Source organism: Schistocerca piceifrons, chromosome X, assembly GCF_021461385.2.
Source record: "Schistocerca piceifrons isolate TAMUIC-IGC-003096 chromosome X, iqSchPice1.1, whole genome shotgun sequence".
NCBI classification, from domain to species: Eukaryota; Metazoa; Arthropoda; class Insecta; order Orthoptera; family Acrididae; genus Schistocerca; species Schistocerca piceifrons.
The window spans coordinates 473930371-473952319 of record NC_060149.1 but is presented as its reverse complement, the minus strand read 5'-3'; the positions used below and the strand labels follow the sequence as shown (position 1 = coordinate 473952319).

Here is a 21949-nt window from a genome sequence, read left to right as displayed (position 1 = left end):
TCTACGACTAAGGGTATTACAAGGAAAGTCAAGAAAGGTAGAAAATATTTTTGCTTAGCTGGAGTTACAAGATACAAGTTACAGAGTATCTGAGTAGGCAACATCAAATTTTCAGTGCCGAGGACGACGTGGAGAACAGATGGAAAAAGAAATTCAAATGTGTCGGTCAGTGCACCTTAGAAAAGCATGTCTCGGGCAAGGTCTTAAGGGATGGGAAAAAGCCACCGTTGTTTAACAGGCGTGTTAGAAAGCTGCTGCGTAAAAAACATAGATCCATCACAGATTAAAGAGAAGTCTAGAACTTGGTGACGAACAAAAGCTGAAAGAAGCTAAAATGAGGGTAAGGAGAGCAATGAGAGAAGCGTTCGGTGACTTTGAAAGTAAAATTTTGTCTGTCAATCTGACTAAAAACCCTAAGAGGTTTTGGTCTTATATAAAATCAGTAAGCGGTTCGAAATTATCTACTAGTACACTCAGTGACCATACTGGAACCGAAACAGAAGATAACAGAGAGAAGGTCGAAATACTAAATTCAATCTTTCTAAACTATTTTGCAGCGGAAGATTGTCGATAAATATTAACGTGGATTCCCCTAACAGAGATCTTGCGAAACTTAGCTGGCTATGTTCCGCCGCGAGATCCACAGCGCTGTAGATATCGGCGCTCAGATTGATGCCGTGCTCCCTGACTTCAGGAAGACATTTGACAGCATCCCACACTGCGGCTTATTGAGAAAAATATGAGCTTAACGAGTATCGGACCGTAGTTACGACGGGATTCAAGACTTCCTTGTATACAGACCACAACATGTCGCACCTAACGGAACAATATTGACAAATGTAAAGGTAGTTTCTGGGGGACCACAAGGAAGTGTAATAGGACCGTTACTGTTTCCATTGCAGATAAATGATCTAGTAGAAAGCGTCGGAATATCTTGTTCGCAAAGAAATGGTTCAAATGGTTCTGAGCACTATGGGACTTAACATCTGTGGTCATCAGTCCCCTAGAACTTAGACCTACTTAAACCTAATTAACCTACGGACAGCACACACATCCATGCCCGAGGCAGGATTCGAACCTGCGACCGTAGCGGTCGCGCGGTTCCGGACTGCGCGCCTAGAACCGCTAGACCACCGCGGCCGGCACTCTTGTTCGCAGATGACGTGGTAGCCTATAAGAAGGTCTGAGATTGATTGGAAGAATTTTAAGGAATGTAATTCATCCACTAAACATGTGGCTTACAAGGCGCTTGTTCAATGGATTCTTGAGTATTGTTCATCAGTTTTGGTGCCTTACCAGGTAGGGCTGTTACAAGAGATAGAGATGAGCCAAAAAAGAGTGGCGCGTTTCATCACGAGATCGTTTAGTCGTTGCTAGAGCGTTGCAGAGATGGTCAACAAGTTTTATACATCTACATCTACATCTACATTTACACTCCGCAAGCCACCCAACAGTGTGTGGCGAAGGGCACTTTACGTGCCACTGTCATTACCTCCCTTTCCTGTTCCAGTCGCGTATGGTTCGCAGGCAGAACGACTGCCGGAAAGCCTCCGTGCGCGCTCGAATCCCTCTAATTTTACATTCGTGATCTCCTCGGGAGGTATAAGTAGGGGGAAGCAATATATTCGATACCTCATCCAGAAACGCACCCTCTCGAAACCTGGACAGCAAGCTACACCGCGATGCAGAGCGCCTCTCTTGCAGAGTCTGCCACTTGAGTTTGCTAAACATCTCCGTAACGCTATCACGCTTCCCAAATAACCCTGTGACGAAAAGCACCGCTCTTCTTTGGATATTCTCTATCTCCTCCGTCAAACCGACCTGGTACGGATCCCACACTGATGAGCAATACTCAAGTATAGGTCGAACGAGTGTTTTATAAGCCACCTCCTTTGTTGATGGACTACGTTTTCTAAGGACTCTCCCAATGAATCTCAACCTGGCACCCGCCTTACCATCAATTGATTTTATATGATCATTCCACTTCAAATCGTTCCCTACGCATACTCCCAGATATTTTACAGAAGTAACTGCTACCAGTGTTTGTTCCGCTATCATACTATCATACAATAAAGGATCTTTCTTTCTAAGTATTCACAATACATTACGTTTGTCTACGTTAAGGGTCAGTTGCCACTCCCTGCACCAAGTGACTATCCGCTGCAGATCTTCCTCCATTTCGCTGCAATTTTCTAATGCTGCAACCTCTCGGTATACTACAGCATCATCCGCAAAAAGCCGCATGGAACTTCGGACACTATCTACTAGGTAGTGGCAAATGCTACAAGAGAAACGTTGTGCATGAAGGAGAGGTTTTGTATAGATATTTCGAGAGAGTACTTTCGAGGAAGAGTCGTACAGAATATTACATCTTTCCACATATGTCTTGCGAAATGACCACAATGAGGGAACTCGAGAAATTAGAACTAGTACAGAGGCTTACCGATAATCATTCTTCTCACGCGCCATTCACGAATGGAAAAAAAAAGCGGGATCAGGCAGTGGCATCAGACGTACCCTCCGCCACACACCGTACACACCGTCAGGTGGCTTGTGGAAGACTGATATTGTTGCAGATGTAGTCATAATTCATATCAAACAAAAATTCTCATCAGTGAAACAACAAAGACGCGAATGTGTATTTCCCATTCAGCTTGATTTCAAAAATGGCTCTGAGCACTATGGGACTCAACTGCTGTGGTCATAAGTCCCCTAGAACTTAGAACTACTTAAACCTAACTAACCTAAGGACAGCACACAACACCCAGCCGTCACGAGGCAGAGAAAATCCCCTGACCCCGCCGGGAATCGAACCCGGGAACCCGGGGCTTGATTTCTGACGTATTGAAGCATCTCGTCTTCCAGCTGTCTTTGAGAAAAATATTCACACAAGGTGAAGTGTCATTGATATACTTCTTAGGAGTCTTCCGGAGCAGGTTCAGACCTCAACAGTATCTATTGCCGCACTTTCGTAAGTTAATAAAAGTGGTGCCGTTCGCTCGAACTGCCATCTGACTCACGCTGAAATTACGTAGTAAGTGCTAATTGGAAGTATCTAAAATCTGTCTACTGCGTTTAGATTTACAAATATAGAACTAAACAATATTTGGCTCGATCTACGAATGAAATATAATAGAACATAGTTCTTTGACAGGTGGTAAACTGTAGAGCATTTAATGACCAACCATGAAATACACATTTGCTCTAGTACTTCACATTTTCATGCTTCTATCCCCACAGTTTCTCTGAAAATTTTCATTCCTGCCTTTTTAGAGCTGTTTTACTTGTGAAAGTTACCAACTTCTTAATATGAAAAAATAAAAAGTTGGAAGGTACCTGGATCACCTTATAAGAGTACAGAGTAGATCAGAGCAGTAAATAATTTCAGTAATTGCTACGTACGATGGCCCCGAGTTAAGCCGGTACATAAGTTGCACATGCAATATCTATATAATGAACCGAAATATGAAATACCATGTTAGTGATGGTAACTTACCTTCCAGTGATAGTGACGAAAGCCGTCCTTGTGAGCAAGGCTGACAGAACCTGTAACCAAACGTTAAATGGATTATACCACACAGGTAAAAGAAAAGAAGTCAACAAATATTACCGTTTAGAGTGCAATCCACAAGCACATCTCGTAGTAAGATGTCTTACATATGAAAAAATGGCAAGACCAACGAATAGCGAACTGTCAGAAATAACAAACTATACATCAGATGGTATCGTAGAGACATACAGAATATTACTCTGCACAATAACATCTAGTATGTTATATTTAATAAACTAGTTGCTAGGTACTACATAACACGGAACGTGGGAGGTAACGCAATGAAGTTACAACATGTAAATGACAAAAAGAAGAAGCACCTTTGCGGGCAAAAATCGGTACTGTTTGTGTTTAGCAGCGTATGATACAAATTCTACACAGTATGAAAGCACTATCTGTTCCATTGGTGGATATCATTTGCCACAGCGCAATGTGTACGTGGCGAGCAAGGGGAAAGACCCGCCCTGGTTTAATAGACATGTTAGCAAGTGGCTACGAAAGCAAAATGAGATACATCACAGACTTAAGCAAAGACAAAGACTAGCTGAAACAAAAGTTGAACGAATCAAAAATGAGCGCAAGGAGAGCAATAAGAGAAGTGTTAAATGAATGTGATAGTGAAATTTGGCCAACCAATCTGCCTAACAATCTTAAGAAGTTTTCATCGTACGTAAAGTCAATGAGTGAATAGAAATAGTCTATTCAGTTGCTCAGTGACAATACTGGGCCGAAATGCTGTACTCAGTCTTCCAAAACTGTTTCACCATGGAACATTGTAGTACGGTTCCTGTTTCCAGTCATTGTGCGAAAGCCGATATGGCAGATATTGAGATACGCAATGGCAGAATAGAAAAGCAACTACGATGGTGGAAAGGCATCAAGACTAGATGAGATTTTTGTAAGATTCTATAGAGATAATGCGAAAGGACTTGTTCCCCTTCTAGCAGTACTTTATCGTAGAGCGCTGGAGCAACGGGGGGGTACGTAGCTAGAGAAAAAATAACCCACAGGCTACATCCATTGTCTAGAAAGGCTGTAGAACAGATGCAAATAATTATAGACTCCAGTCCGTTGTAGAATTACAGAACATGTCTTATGCTCCCGTGTTATGACATGTTTGGAGAACGGAAAATTTCTCTACAAAAAATCAGCCTCTTTAACGCAACCAAAGGTCCTAAAAAACTCACTCAGTTCATCCATGAGGTCGAGGCCACGGTGTTTTGAAACTTGAGGAAAGCGTTCAATACGGCTCCGCACTGTCACTTAATGGCAAAAATACGAGCTTATCGAGTATAGGACCAAATCTATGACTGGATTCAGAGCATCCTTACAGGTAGAACTCAACACGCCGCTCTTAAATGGGCTAAATAGGCAAATATTAAAGTAATTTCAGTATTACTCCAAAGAAATGTGATTGGACCATTATTATTTACAGTATACAGGGTGTTAAAAACGACATCGACAAACTTCGAGGGGTTGCAGAGCGTGTTATGAGGAACAAATTTAGGGTAGGGACTCGCGTCCAGAAAGGTTATCCAACGAACGCTACAGAGCGTCGTAGTTATTGGCGGCAGCGCCTGTCGCTAGGCCATCCCTTTATCAGCACACGCGACTTTGTACGCCAACGGACCGTAAGTAGAACGTCTAACAGTGTTGTTTTGTTGTTCAGTAATCGTGACTGATAGCCACGATCGTCAGCGGAGAATATGGAGCTAGTTGCTGCGTATGCAAGCTTGTTTCCTATGAATGCGATGCTCTGTTGTCTCGGTGGATGACGGTTTCGGACCCAGGTTCCTGTGGGGTCCTGACCACTCGTCTCTTATAGGGTGCCTAAAGGATGCTGCTTTCTCGGATAGATATACAAAATTCAAGCAAATCACATTAATGGTTTTTATTAAAATAAAGTAGATTGACAATACTTAACTTTGGTTTACAAGAACGTGTTGCAAGCGAATGGCGACATGCAAACAATAAATGTCTTTTTCTGCATACGATGTGGTTTCTAGTCCGGGTCTGCTAGTGTCCGTCATCTACTGCCCGGTAGAGGCTGGCAGGAGCGGCGCTTATATTCTTTTCGCCTAGAGGCCGCTCCTGTCGTGGTGCGGTCCTAATCAGTTCACCATTGGCCGACGTCATCTCACAGCCTTCTTTGCTCCTGTGTTATTCATCTTCGTACCGGAGCTTATGGTTACGCCGGAATGGTTTCCATCGGCAGTTTATTTGTCTGCTAGAATCCTCTAAAATTCTAATTTTCGCTACACAGGAGAAAAATAAACTGATGGAAACCCATGTCCAAAATAGTCATCCACCGAGGCAACAGAGCACCGCGCTCAGAGGAGACAAGGCATTAGTTAGCTCAATCTTCTCCACTGGCTATCGTGACAATCAGTCGTTCCGCCTATGGTCAGTTAGCGTACAAGATCAAGTGTGTTGCCGAACGGGTGGCCTACTAGCAGGCGCCGGCGACTATAACTTCGACATTCTGTAGCGTCGCTGGATGCCGTTTCTGGACGCGGTTCCTATCTTCAGTTTGTTGCTCACGACAACCTCTAGAACCTCTTGAAGTTTGTGGGTATCGTTTTGTAACACACTGCTTATAGATTATTTAATGACTAACGCCACAAACTACATGAACCTGTTCCCAGGTGATGCGGTTGTTTATAAGGTGGTGACAACGTCAGAAATCTGTAGCAAACTGTTGTAACTGGCAGTTGCTGTACAACATATATAAATGCAACATACGGTGCATAAGTAGCTCAAGAAACCCTCTTCCCTACGATTATATTATTGGTGACAAACCAGTGTAAACAGTAGCTATCGTAAAATGCCTACGAGTAACCATCTGGAGCGACATAAAGTGGAATGATGACGTACAACGAATCGTAGAGAAAGCAGGTGTCAGGTTGAGATTAATAGGAATAATCTCGAAGAAATGTAATTTATCCACAAGACGTGTTCCACTGATTGCTAAATACTTCGCATCAATCTGGGTCCCTTACCAGGTTGGATTAATATAAAAGTTTACAAGAACGAACAAGCAGCGACGCATTTCTTTATGAGATCGCTTAGTCGGCGCGAAAGCTCTACGAAGATACTCAACAAGATGTAATGGCAGATGATGCAAAAAAGACGTTGTGCATCACGGCGAAGCTTACTGTTAACTGTGGGAGAGTATTTTCCGGGAACTGTCGGACAACATATTACTTCCTCCTACAAACTTATCGCGAAATGATCACAGTGGGGAAATCCGAGAAATTAGACCTAATGCGGAGGTTTACCGCAGTTATTCTTCCCACGCACCATTCGCGAATGGAACAGGGAAGGAATAAAGAGATATGTTATCAGAAGTACCGCCACACTTCGTACGATAGCTTGCGAAGTACAAATGTAGGTATAAATTAAAATTTGTAGATTTAGTGGACGTTAACTTACTGTTATGGTTATTGTAAAGCAAGGGTTATGGTTTACAACAAAAGTAATTTCAAGCAAAACTCTTTTAGTTTTGGAGTTATGGTATGCAGAGCTCTGACGCTCGAATAGATGTGACCCAAACAGATTATGTAAAATTTTACCGTATTAGCACGGAATACAACCTTCAGTTTCGGTACCGAATGTCGTATCTTAGATTATAGACATATTTTGCTGGATTTGCAGCGTGAATTGCGTTCAGTTCAGATGCTAACTCAATTACTCACTGCAGATATATGATAAAAATGACATTAAACTAAATTCTTTCACAAATATTACGTATATATTTGTGTACTGGATTCCATTCCTCTTCTCAATTATTATTACACTTCTTCCAAATTAATCCTGGGGAGAATGAGTGTGGAAGCTCTGTTTTTGGGCCATTGCAACTGTAAAAAATGTCATGGGAATCAGTGTATGTAGGTCCTCAGAAAAACAAGAAGGCAGAATAAACAGAAAAAGGAGACATACAATACTGTTTCCTGAATCTTACATTAATAAGTTCCTAAAGTACCTATTATCGAAACTTACTTATCAGATTTGAATGATATTTTGAGACTACTTTCTTGGTGTTCACTGCTATTATGCTAAGAACTAGTTTTCTCATAATTAGTTCAGGTAAAGAGAACATCAACTGAAAATTGTAAACAAAAAATTTCTAAAATAAAAATTTAAGAGTACTATGTGTGATTATATTGCCTCGTTGGCATTTTTCTGACTAAAGCAATAGGATCACATTTCTCGTACTGATATTCTTTCAAAAGAAATAAACAGAATAACTCAGCTACAGCAGTAAAACGTATAATACTTAGGACCTGGTGACAGTTGAGTAGTTGTCGTTGACGAGATTGTTATGCGTATGGGATATGAACAGAATTCTAAAAAATTAGTTCGAAATTTGATGAGAAACTAAATTTTAAATCTTTTCGAAAGTAACATTCCTATTAAGTATATGGTGGAAATGAGAACATATTTCGTAAGAAGAGTGGTGGAATTGCTTCATAACGAAACGCTGCGAACTTGTGTACCAACCTAATAATAATGTTAACGAAATGGACGACTGATCCGGTGGCGTAAGAGAACGAAAGGCTACTGTCAATCTCCCGCGATGGGCATGTGCTGTAATGTAGGTGGCTTTTGTAGGTCAACTTTAGGTTGTTTCCCGATTTGATAGGTCCCAAGTGCCCTGTATCAATTTTCTTTTCGCCTTTCCCTAGAGCACTGCAGTACGTTGTAAAGAGTTAACGTTTGCACCTTGTATAGCGTATCTTTATTTGCTGCATGTTCACCCAAGCAAAGCAGCTCGATGAGCACGGGCAGTGTCATCCATGACGTGAATGTCTAGAACTGTTGAAACCACTAACAAGTCGTACTTGTCATTGCGATATCACGTCTACAAAGCACTGATTATTAATAGTATTCCACCGTTTATTCAGGCAAACCTTACGCGATGTCTGCTAACCTGCATGTTACGTGAATGCAACGCCTCACACTTTCCCTCCAGACGAATGTTTATCGAAAGTCATTCTATAAACTGCTTCAACAGAGCAGAACACAAATCTCTGTTTATTCATGGCTCAAACTCTTTGCTGCTACGTCTAAAATAACCAGTCTCGTCTCTTTACTGTCATCCATGGAACACATGCAGCCGGAGGTCTGATAAACATACCAGTTACTCAGAGGCTACAATACAGAATTTACTGGCAACGTGTAGCTCCTAACACAGCATCTGTCAACAATTCTAAAAACACTTATCTTGCCGATAGAACTGAATCTGATTCTACAATTAAAGACTGATAGTTACTTCTGCGCAGTGGTTTTATCTGCATCGACTGATTTCCTGTCGCTTGAGTCCACAGCCACAGTAGTGACGGGAAACTCTGTGGTGCGATTGCCATCTGTGTCGTGCCTACTTCAAGCCTTCAAAGCGTCCAAGGACTTTTCTCTGTAAAATATTCTCCAAAAATGTTCTTCGCCATTGTATTGTAAACTTCACTAAGAGACTAAACCAATAGAAAAACTTTATTAATTTTTCCGTCTATGTATAACGTCCAGTTCATAGACTAGACACTCTACAGGTTTCATGTTTTTTCTAGTGGAAACGCAGAAAATCTAAATCTGGATGGACCGACAAGGATTTGAGTGCTTTCTCCCGGAATACTATTTCAGTGCCTAATGAATGCACCTCCAGTCTCGGTGTCTCTGAAAGAGAAGGCCTTCGCATATACTTTGATTGTATGAGGTGCACTGACAGTAATCTAGAATGTCAGGATCAGGTGACGAAGTTTTAGGTGTAGCAATGGTACCATTGAGGGTAACTGTGATTGGGAGAGAATGGATTCACGAATTAAGCAGTGGTAACCATGGCTTCAGCCTACATGTACGTTGCACATTTCTCTATGGGAACAGGTACAGGGTCAATACATCAAGGGCTGTCATTGTATGTCATTGTATATATTTTGATGTAGGACACCACAATAATCGAACACGGGCAAGACTAGCACCTGTACTATTTACTTTTTAATGTCTGTGGGGAAAGCTTTTTGTGTTTTAATAAAACACGGAATGACTCATTCATTTTACGGCGCGTAGACACGGTACATCCACTCCAGTTTTAAGTGCTCGTCCTGCGTTGCAGCAAGGTCTTTGACGCAGGAGCTGAAAGGATTTTCTGCATTATTTACAAAGACTTACGGATGCGATACACGCAGTATTACCTGCACTGATGAGCCGTTGTGCACCAGGTAGCTTGCCTGCTATTTAGTACGGCTCAGCCTAAGGTCTACTTTATTGGCCAGTTAAACAGTGTCAGTGATCATCCGCAACTGAGACACTACGAGTTTAAAGAAGCGCTTCTTTTCATCTTTGAATCACGTGCGTATTCGAGAAAGAATTTAATTCCTTGTACAACACAGTATTTGTTTATAAACCTTCAGAATGATATACTTTTGGTTTGCTGATAAATTTTGACGGCTGTTTCCAATAATTGTTATCATTTATTCTTTCTGTTTTCCTGTTCTTCCTGGTTTGTTTAACAAAAGGATATTAATGTGTTATGTGTTAGTGAAATGGTCATAAATAATCGCAGTGGTTGACTGCAGGGAACTTTGTGTTGTACTATTTGAATTAAGAGTGTCTGTTCTGTCTGGCACAGAGATTTCTCTCGGGGAAGAGGAACGGCACTGTGCCTTTGTCGGCCCTTCGGTAGGCGCCTCGATTCTCTGAGAACAGCGTTGCACTGATACCAGCCCTATGCTGCCGTTGCAGTGGCATTTCTATCTCTGGTTCTATTAACGCTTTCTCAGGAAAGTGATACTGCATACTGAATTCTACCGAGAGTCCTGCGAGAGATGTTAGCAGACGCTACAACACACATCAAACTCTGATGAATCACTAGAAAACAACCCCTAATTTCAGAACATGCGAATCATGTTAAATAATAACAAAATATATAATTAGTCATTACTCGAAAATCGTTTAGTAAAAATAACTACTACACAATTTTAAAAAAAGTTGTTTCCAGTGGCTTGCATTATTATCCTGAATTTATCAAATACGTTACTTCAGTATCGTCAGAGTCGAATGGGAATTACGTGTATAATCATACCATTAGTAATAGTATTACACAATTCATTACAGAAGAATTATAAACTAACAGTTATGTTTGACAGGCAGTTCGTAACATTTGGAGCCATTTCATATAGTTCAATCAAACCTTGTTCAAACACGTAGAGAGGATGCACTGTGATATTGTTCCTAATGAGTTACAGCCACTGTAAGCACTGTTTGAAGACTTAAACCTTTCGGTAACTACGAATCAGTATGAACCCTCTTTAATAATCATACATGTCAGGAAGCTGAAATCTCTTAATCTTCTTTGTTGAATCCAGAAGCATATGTGGACTATGAGTAGGGTGTTGATTTCAATAATCTCTCCACTGGCTGACCATACTACAGTTTACAATGATGTTTCTGTCATCTCATGACGTCCACATGATTTCATGAGCGTCATAACAGGGCATTATGTGTTAGGCTTATGCAAGTGTGGGTGTGACAGGTTTATATAAACATCTGTTATGTGTAGCAATGCCTTATTCCATGAGTGGTTTCTTCATAAGAAGTCTAGGGAAAATATAAACAAACAAAGATTATACTATAGTGGGATAGTTCTGATAGAGTCACAGACTGTTCTTGTTCATTCGTATAATTAGTAACAAACGCCATTGTATAGTCGCAGTTTTCATACACAGGAGCATAATATTCAGCAGATTTGTAAACATGAACAAGGGCAGAGTCTTATAGAAAGTATGTATTTAGATTCTTATAATAAAATGATAAACTAAAAGTTTTACATTCATAGCGCCAGTACATACTTCCTGTCACTTTTGTGGCTTGGAAGAAATTACTCACTAGGTGTAGACACGATCAGCACTTCCTTGCGGAAGACTCAAGAGTGAAGTTCTCTACTTTGAGAGATTTTGAGCTGTGAGATCGACAAACAATCCCTAACTTTTTCACAGAATAGGTCAAAGTTTAAATATTCTTCTGCTATTCTTGACGGAGGATAGGTTTCATTCAGACAAAAGTGCCATCTGTATGAACATATACAGTTCTCATTTTATATTCAATGCGTCCAAGAACTAGTGCGAATACCTGCAGTATTAATTCTTTAGTGCAATGGTGAGAAATCTCCTAATGTAACACTACGTTTGCTGTCGTCAGCGAATGTTAGGACTTTCTCGTGAATTACGGACTGCTATCAATTTATAGGAGTCTCGAATACTCATATAACCAGCTCACTCTCACATAGGTTTTATAATCGAATTTCTTCAGTAAGAGCCACATTGTCCCTGCATCTCGATAAGACATCCGTTCACGCCATAACACTAGGCATTTTCGTTATGCACAGTAACACATTTTCACCATGACTCATCTTTGTCCAGATCGTCATACGAGGTAGCGAGAACAAGCTGTGGCATTGTCTGACCCTCTGTAACCGTATCTCTGTTTTTCTACAAATTTTAATACTCTTGTTTGTGCGTGGTTCTTGGACATAGCATACTTGTGACTATTTATCAATCTTGTAGTTCTAACAAATGCACTTTTCCTTTTAATTATTTGTACTACTACAAAAAATTATTTTTTACCAACAGACAAGCAAAGTTTCTTTTTTTCCTGTGGCAGCGGTTGATACGTTACTAGCGCTCACAGCGTTTTTTTCCTCGGCAGATGCAGCAATATTCTAGACCAGGGCAACTTATGGTTCAAATGGCTCTGAGCACTATGAGACTTAACTTCTGAGATCATCAGTCCCCTAGAACTTAGAACTACTTAAACCTAACTAATCTAAGGACATCACACACATCCATGCCCGAGGCAGGATTCGAACCTGCGACCGTAGAAGTCGCAAGGTTCCAGACTGTAGCGCCTAGAACCGCTCGGCCACCCCGGCCGGCGGGGCAACTTACACATGAAAAATCGTGCAAAGGGAGGTGCAGACAGTGTTTGCAGAGTGCATCGTTGCAACTCGGCGTAATTCGCCTCAACTCGGCTTACATAGTGAAGCGGTCGTGGTGTGCTGCCGAGTGCGCTAATAGACGGCTTATTTCACACTGAAATACGTAAGTGTCAGACAGTTACTAGAATAACAGAACCACCTGCTCCGAAAAAAAGCAAAGTTTTCCGAAAGTCCATTTAAACTGGAGTAGGAACATTCTTATTGTTTCTATTAGTTGTGACGATAAAGCTGAATATCTAATCTGCGGTACAGTAATTACGTATGTAAGAAACTCGTCTACTGAAAGATAGTACAGCAAATTCTGTCCAGATATATATAATGAAATTATCGGAGACACCAGAGAGGAGGAAGTAAGGACGTTTCAAACTCCTACAGAAGAGACTTTTGTATCCACAAATGAGGGCTGTACCAGTACTTTAGCATATTTTTGTCGGTTAAAGATCCTGCAAAATGAAATGAAGTTTTTTTTTACATTCTTCACAAATGTGTGTTCGTTTACGTTTATATTATTCGTAAGACAATATTTCTTGCTCTGATGGAATTAAATTCTCCTTGAGACATACACTGATAAGCCAAAACATCACGACCACAGCCCACCGCAACAATGGGCACAATTTGGTGGCGTGATGGGCAAAGCTTGGTGGCGTTTGCGGGCACATGACGCGGCAACGTAACTAAACGGAGCAGATACGGACGGGGAATCACCCTAGCGAAGATATGGGCTGCAAATAGGGAAATACATTGAGATACGCGACTTTGACAAACGACAGATTATTTTTACGCAGAGCCTGTGGACGACTACCTCGAAGACGGAAAAGCTGACCGAATGTTCACGTGCTACTATCGTTAGCGCCTACAGAAAGAGGTAGAAGGACAGTGAAACCACCACTAGGCGCTAAATGGTTGGACGTCCACGGCTCTTCACAGAACGTTAGGTATGGAGGCTTGTCTGTTCTGTAAAGTAGGATAGATCATGTTCTGTGACATCTCTAGCGAAAGAACACAATGCTGGTGCACGGACATATGTTTCGGAGCATAGCAGTGAACATAGAGATTCGCATCAGACCAAACCTACGTTTTCACGTGTTGACCCAACGACATCGTCAATTACAGTAGGCACGAGACCAATGGGATTGGGCTGTTGATCAGTGGAAACGTGTCGGCTCTTTGGATGAATCACTATTTTGCTACACTAGGTCGATGGTCGTCTCCACAAACGGCGTCATCGAGATGAACGGCTGCTCGAAACGAGCAGTGCGCCTGGACGCAAGCTGATAGGAGCAATATTATGCTATGGGAGACATTCTCCTGTGCTTGAATAGGACCTGTGGTAGTAATCGAAACACGCTAACAGCTGCGAACCTCCTGCATCCCTTCATGCTCGATGTCTTCCTCGACCTTCATGTTCGATGTCTTCCTCGACGGCGATGTCATCTTCCAGCAGTACACCTGTCCGTGATTGGGAGCCAGAACCGTGCTACGTTCGTTTGAGGAGAATTGTAGAGAACTCACGTTGATGTCTAGGCGACCAAATTCGCCTGATGTAAATCCTCTGTAATCCATCTGAGTCGCTATAGGGCACCATAACCGCGTTTGTTTTCTCTTGCACGAAAACTACATTGCGTTCAAGTATAGGCCGACTGTAATTTAGAACATACTCTAAGAATTTCTGTCAGGCGACTCTTTCTACAGATCTCAGAAACACGATTCTAAATAAAAAAGGAGAAAATAGAATTCAGAATTTTCTGTTGAAACCAAATTTAAAGTTATTGTAGTTACACTACTGGCCATTAAAATTGCTACACCACGAAGATGACGTGCTACAGACGTGAAATTTAACCGACAGGAAGAAGATGCTGTGATACGCAAATGATTAGCTTTTCAGAGCATTCACACAAGGTTGGTGCAGGTGGTGACACCTACAACGTGCTGACATGAGGAAAGTTTCCAACCGACTTCTCATACACAAACAGCAGTTGAGCGACGTTGCCTGGTGAAACGTTGTTGTGATGCCTCGGGTAAGGAGGAGAAATGCGTACCATCACGTTTCCGACTTTGATAAAGGCCGGATTGTAGCCTATCGCGATTGCGGTTTATCGTATCGCGACATTGCTGCTCGCGTTGGTCGAGATCCAATAAGTGCTAGCAGAATATGGAATCGGTGGGTTCAAGAGGGTAATAGGGAACGCCGTGCTGGATCCCAACGGCCTCGTATCACTAGCAGTTGAGATGACAGGCATTTTATCTGCATGGCTGTAGCGGACCGTGCAGCAACGTCTCGATCCCTGAGTCAACAAATGGGGACGTTTGCAAGACAACAACCATCTGCAGGAACAGTTCGACGACGTTTGCAGCAGGATTGACTATCAGCTCGGAGACCATGGCTGCGGTTACCCTTGACGCAGCATCACAGACAGGAGCGCCTGCGATGGTGTACTCAACGACGAACCTGCACGAATGTCAAAACGTCATTTTTTCGGATGAATCCAGGTTCTGTTTACAGCATCATGATGGTCGCATCCGAGTTTGGCGACATCACGGTGAACGCACATTGGAAGCGTGTATGCGTCATTGCCATACTGGCGTATCACCCGGTGTGATGGTATGGGGTGCCATTTGTTACACGTGTCGGTCACCTCTTGTTCGCATTGATGGCACTTTGAACAGTGGACGTTACATTTGTGGCTCTACCCTTCATTCGATCCCTGCGAAACCCTACATTTCAGCAGGATAATGCACGACCGCATGTTGCAGGTCCTGTACGGGCATTTCTGGATACAGAAAATGTTCGACTGCTGCCGTGGCCAGCACATTCTCCAGACCTCTCACCAATTGAAAACGTCTGGTCAATGGTGGCCGAGCAACTGGCTCGTCACATTATGCCAGTCACTACTCTTGATGAACTATGGTATCGTGTTGAAGCTGCATGGGCAGCTGTACCTGTACACGCCATTCAAGCTCTGTTTGACTCAGTGCCCAGGCGTATCAAGGCCGTTATTACGGCCAGAGGGCCGGCCGGAGTGGCTGTGCGGTTCTAGGCGCTACAATCTGGAATCGAGCAACCGCTACGGTCGCAGGTTCGAACCCTGCCTCGGGGATGTGTCTGATGTCCTTAGGTTAGTTAGGTTTAATTAGTTCTAAGGTCTAGGCGACTGATGGCCTGAGAAGTTAAGTCGCATAGTGCTCAAAGCCATTACGGCCAGAGTTGATTGTTCTGGGTACTGATTTCTCAGGATCTATGCTCCCAAATTGCGTGAAAATGTAATCACATGTCAGTTCTAGTATAATATATTTGTCCAATGAATACCCATTTATCATCTGCATTTCTTCTAGGTGTAGCAATTTTTTATGGCCAGTAGTGTATTATTATTATTATTATTATTTGAAGTTCGTTTTCACCGATAACGTTGTCCCACCAAACTAAGCTCTCCGCCCGCTGCACATAAACATTTGGCAATGACGAAGGAAACATAGATGAAGTTTTATAAAATTTCGAGACAAGTGGAGCGAGCAAGACAATTGTAATGACCCTAATGAATGAGAGAGGCAGCCCTATCACGCAAGGTCGTGGAGTTGGGGTTTGCACCATCGTCAACATAAGGATGCCGTCCTCTGCACTCGGCATTGTGCGATGTGCTGATGTAAACTCCCAGAGAGGGCCAGTTCTAGATGAAATTCGTATGACAGCGTTTTCTCCACGACTGCGAAAGCGGGTACCTATTGCATTTGGCAATACAATTTCTCTCTGTCAACCAGAGCGTTAACAGGTGTGACCAAATGAAACCGACTAATTCCCATTACTAAATGACAGCCACTCGCCATCTTGAGGGACGCCACAAAATTCCGTTATTATATGACAGGAATAACTGCTAAATTAGTGGCAGACTTAAAAATGCTCCACAGCAAAGTAACGACATCCACACTTATAAAAGTACCAATTTGGAACTGTATATAGTTCAGAGAAACAGAACATCAAACCTACCTCTCAAAGACGACGCTACTGTTCCACTTCCATCAGCCATTCACAAGACGTGCATATATACTTCTTAGTAGTATAGCAGATAAGCATCTCAGGGACATACGTATCTATGGCAAAATGCACCTAGAGGCACACCTGTGGTTTAAATGAACGGAAGTTCTCGCTATAGCTTCGCCAATCCGCCACTTCTGTAGCAGGGAAACAAATAATACTTAGAGTGAATACCATAGTTAAGTCTCTGTTGATGACTGACGGAAAAAAGAACAGTATTCAGTCTTCGCTGTGAACTGGATGTGACGCAGATGCAGTAAAGCACTTCGCAGCAGCTGTAGCTTCAGTCGATCGATTCACTCGAAAGACGGCGGCCGGAAGGCTTACGGCCGAAATAACAGTGAAAACAAATGTAGTTTCTACATCTGTATGCACGAAATTTGATGGACTAGTCTATGCGCCGATAAAGATGTGAAGATGCACATACTGTAAACGTTTGATCCATTGTTCATTTTCAAAATTACATTCGTTTTATCACTGAAACTTAACAGAAGTATGCTTCGATTTTACCAAAAAGGGCCTTCTCATGAATGGTCTTCAAGAATATAATTTCACTTGACTTACATATTTCCTAAATGAAAATTTATGTAATTTAACACACCTTTCGTTTGAAAACAGATTCACGGTTAATATAGATTCATGAAATGACTCAGTAACTCAGTGAAACTGCCAGCTTCTTCCACTACAATTGTACAAATGGCTCTGAGCAGTATGGGGCTTAACATCTGCGTTCATCAGTCCCCTAGAATTTAGAACTACTTAAACTAACGTAAGGACATCACACACATCCATGCCCGAGGCAGGATTCGAACCTGCGACCGTAGCGGTCGCGCCGTTCCAGACTGAAGACCCTAGAACCGCTCTGCCTCACCGGCCGGCTACAACTGTACGGTTTCGGTCTTAAGTTATTTTAAAATACAGCTGTTTTGTTTTATAAATATGACAATGGTATTCGATTAATGTGTCTGTTAATAATCGTAAATAATGCCTAAAGATAATCCAATTACATTGGATAAAATTGCTTACTGGATGTAAATTATGAATGTAATGTCATTTGTGGCGCCAGATGTTACCATGTCTGTCCCGTACACTGTCTTATATAGAGGGTATACCGTAATTAATAACGAAATTTTACACGTGTGGGAAAAATACGATAATAGAAGAAAAAAATAGAGTACACAAGCAGCTAAAAAAGAACCATTTGGTAAATAATTATGAATGTGTGGTTAAGAACCGGTACTAACATCAGTATGAACTTCTGTTATAGCTGGTTCAGATCCATCGGAAAAATAAAGTTTTCAATTCGTTTCCATTTAACTGTGTTCAAATTCCATCCATCGAGTCTATCAACATGAAATACTATATTATTTCAGCACGTTACATGTTACAGTTTACTGACACTGGCACCTGTTAAAGGTTCTGATTCAAAGGGCGCCGTCGCATTTCTATGCAATACTGTAATCGTTTCTGCAGTGAATGACTATTTCTTTCAATTACTCCCCCCCCCCCTGCCCCCGCCGGTCATTTAGTTCACCTTAATAAGACGGTACGGTTCGCTGCTCCAGTTCTTCAACTGTACGGACGAGAGTGCTGTTGACTTCACCTTTGAGATGACTACTGCTGAAATAACCGAGGACGGAGCTCAAGTGATCTTAAGGGGCAAGCTAGAAGCCCTGATCCACCTATTCATTGTGAACTACGTTGGTTTGAGCTCAGTTAGATGGATACTGGGCCGAAAAGTTTACATTTCAAATATATTACAGCTAATTAAGGAAGTATTTCACAATTAGATTAAGTGACGGATCACAACCACACATCCGCATTTACCTTACCAGTGGATAGTTTGCCGGCACATGAATACTGGAACGCACTTGGCTCTGCAAGTTTTCTATGTAGGCAACCGTAGCTTAGTCTCTACAGAGTTAAAAGATCTTTCAGAAATTATAGAGCCTGTTTGTAACTACCAATCCTCATTTACTGTGAGATCAAGGTACAACAATTTTCGTGATACTGAATGGCATCTTCAGGATAATCTACAACAACATACTTATGAATTAAAGGTCGTTAAGTACAAAAACTAATGCGTACTATGAAGGGGATAGAAAAATACTCACTTGGCTGGATTACATTAAGCCATTAAACGAGTACGATCTCCCAACGTCAACGTTCTATAAGGCACATATCCTGGTGACATCAAATGCAATGCATGTTGAAAGATCTGTCAATAATCTTAGAAAAAGTAGAATTTTTCGACAGTGTTGAAAGTGTTGGTAGGGATTCAACGACAAGCAATATCCGTTGTTATTGTATAATTTATTTTCAGTTGTCCACAGCATTTGTAAAACGACCCCCAACCTTCGAAAAATGAGGTGTCGCGGTCTTACACAACCCTCACGTCCTCTACCGACAAATACCAGCACTCGCGCGGCGTGTACGGCCCGTACCAGTTTCCGCTACGGCTTCTTAGACTTATTAGCGGCTGTGTCTGCACAAGATGTTATCATTTCCTCATTGCAGCCGAGATAACTGTTTTTCTAATTGGCATCAGGAATTCGACTTTGGTAAGTTGGTACCGTTCTGTATTTACGGGCTTCCTGTTATGTCTTTTATCCGCCCTATTTTTCAGGTCCAAATTAATACGCCACTCAGTGATGACTCGTAATTATCAAAGGTTTTTGAAGGATCTATCAACATTAACTGCACAATAAAGGATGGCAGCCAAAAACAGTTGCAGGATAGAATTTTTTTATTAAAATTCTTGACCAAGGTTTCGGTACATTTCCTGAATAGAAAGACACATTCATTAGAAAAGCCATATCAACGAAAGTGAGAAACAGAAGCTTAAATAACGGTGAAATTGCTAAAGTAATACAGGCACACAATCTTTAGTACTTACTAAAATTACATCATGCACTGGAGAATAATGAAACAATTATGCCAAAAGGCGTCGTCAGTAATTAAAATATCATCTCCATTTGTACAACATGTGTAATGGGTACAGGATCAAAGCGAACAGTTTAACAATGTTACTTCGCCTATGAACTGTTGAGACACGAGTGTGAAGGCACTAAGGTAGATTGTTTCGCCGAGAGAGGGCACTTGCATATGCCAGACTCGCGCATATTACAATCCATAAATACATACATAAGCGCATCAAAATTATTAAAGGTTGTGTTAATTCAAACTTTGTCTTAATAAATAAAGCGTATCCCGCCAATTAAAGACATTTATGTAAACTAGAAATATAGAACCAAATTTACCTGTGTCCTAGTGTCAAACGGATAAAGCTTGCGCTTGGAACATCTAACGAGAGAGGGCACTACTGTAATGCGCGAGAGTCTCGCGTAACATAGGCAGTGAAATACATATTAGCGAAACAACCAAAATGTTATAATAAAACGAAACCATCTGTCTGTATGAATAAAACATAGTAGTCATTTAACCACACATACACATTGAAATTCATAATTAACATACAACACAATATGTAGATCCCAACAAGATAGGAAAAGCGCATTTCACCGGCATCAACAAGCAAGAAAATAACTCCTAGTCAGCCAGACTATATTACATTAAGGCAATGAGGGGTTTGAAACTGTCTAAAAAATTTTTGTTTAAAAAATTTTTGTTTGAACAGGTGCAGCTTCGAAACAAAAATTTTTTAGACAGTTTCAAACCCCTCATTGCCTTAATGTAATATAGTCTGGCTGACTAGGAGTTATTTTCTTGCTTGTTGATGCCGGTGAAATGCGCTTTTCCTATCTTGTTGGGATCTACATATTGTGTTGTATGTTAATTATGAATTTCAATGTGTATGTGTGGTTAAATGACTACTATGTTTTATTCATACAGACAGATGGTTTCGTTTTATTATAACATTTTGGTTGTTTCGCTAATATGTAATTCACTGCCTATGTTACGCGAGACTCTCGCGCATTACAGTAGTGCCCTCTCTCGTTAGATGTTCCAAGCGCAAGCTTTATCCGTTTGACACTAGGACACAGGTAAATTTGGTTCTATATTTCTAGTTTACATAAATGTCTTTAATTGGCGGGATACGCTTTATTTATTTAGACAAAGTTTGAATTAACACAACCTTTAATAATTTTGATGCGCTTATGTATGTATTTATGGATTGTAATATGCGCGAGTGTGGCATATGCAAGTGCCCTCTCTCGGCGAAACAATCTACCTTAGTGCCTTCACACTCGTGTCTCAACAGTTCATAGGCGAAGTAACATTGTTAAACTGTTCGCTTTGATCCTGTACCCATTACACATGTTGTACAAATGGAGATGATATTTTAATTACTGACGACGCCTTTTGGCATAATTGTTTCATTATTCTCCAGTGCATGATGTAATTTTAGTAAGTACTAAAGATTGTGTGCCTGTATTACTTTAGCAATTTCACCGTTATTTAAGCTTCTGTTTCTCACTTTCGTTGATATGGCTTTTCTAATGAATGTGTCTTTCTATTCAGGAAATGTACTTCTGATGAAGGTATATTTATATGTACCGAAACCTTGGTCAAGAATTTTAATAAAAAAATTCTATCCTGCAACTGTTTTTGGCTGCCATCCTTTATTGTGAAGAATTTCAACAGTTGCTGCTGCAGCCATGTTTAAAATCTTGGAACATTAACTGCATTTAATGTTATCAAGATACGTGCTTTAGGTTCGACTGTGGTATACCTTCATCCACCTCAGTTTTAGCTATTAATTGTGGTAGCTCCTGTATAAATAAACGTGTCAAACTTTTAAGAGGGAAATTATGTGTGTACAGGGTGGTCAGAAATAGTCTGAAAAGCTTGTATGGCTGTTGCAGGGTAGGTTGTGCAGCGAAATAATTAAGAGAAAAATTCAATAAGCCTCGCTGTTTGCGAGTTAATTTTCATTTAAGTTAGCCAATCAGGCCGTTGCACGCGCAAATTCAACCGGCCTAGCAAGTACAATTAGTGTCAATTGTTCTCTTGTCGTAGATGATAGCGCCAGAGACTGCTCAGCCATTGACTCGGGTTCTATCCTTAATGCCGTCACATGTTCAGTTTTTGTATCACTCTCTTGCTCGGTTTTAGGAAACCAAACGAACACATTTTGCGTCACCGTCTCTGGCTCACCGCTTGAATTTCGGTTCGCAACTGCCTGATTAGCTAACTTCAATAATAATTAACTCTGAAACAGCACAATGTATCGAATTTTGTTCCTAACAATCATTGATCACCACAACCTAACCTGCAGCACCCTTACAAGCTTCTCAGGCTGTTTCTGACCACCCTGTAGAATAAATCACGATATTGAAAACAGCAAGCTATTAGATGCGATCAAAAAGTTTCCGTTCGAAATCCGAAAAATTCCCGAATCGATAAGCCAATCACGCAAAAT

General features: G+C 41.3%; 1 protein-coding gene across 1 annotated transcript in view; it reads right to left on the bottom strand.

The window, feature by feature from the left end:
- LOC124723121 (GTP-binding protein Di-Ras2) overlaps window positions 1-21949 on the bottom strand; it is an 857802-nt gene that overhangs the window by 582263 nt on the left and 253590 nt on the right. Inside the window, exon 3 of the mRNA XM_047248304.1 lies at window positions 3497-3546. The gene's annotated coding sequence lies outside the window, so the exon portion shown is untranslated. The remainder of the gene's footprint in view (window positions 1-3496; window positions 3547-21949) is intronic.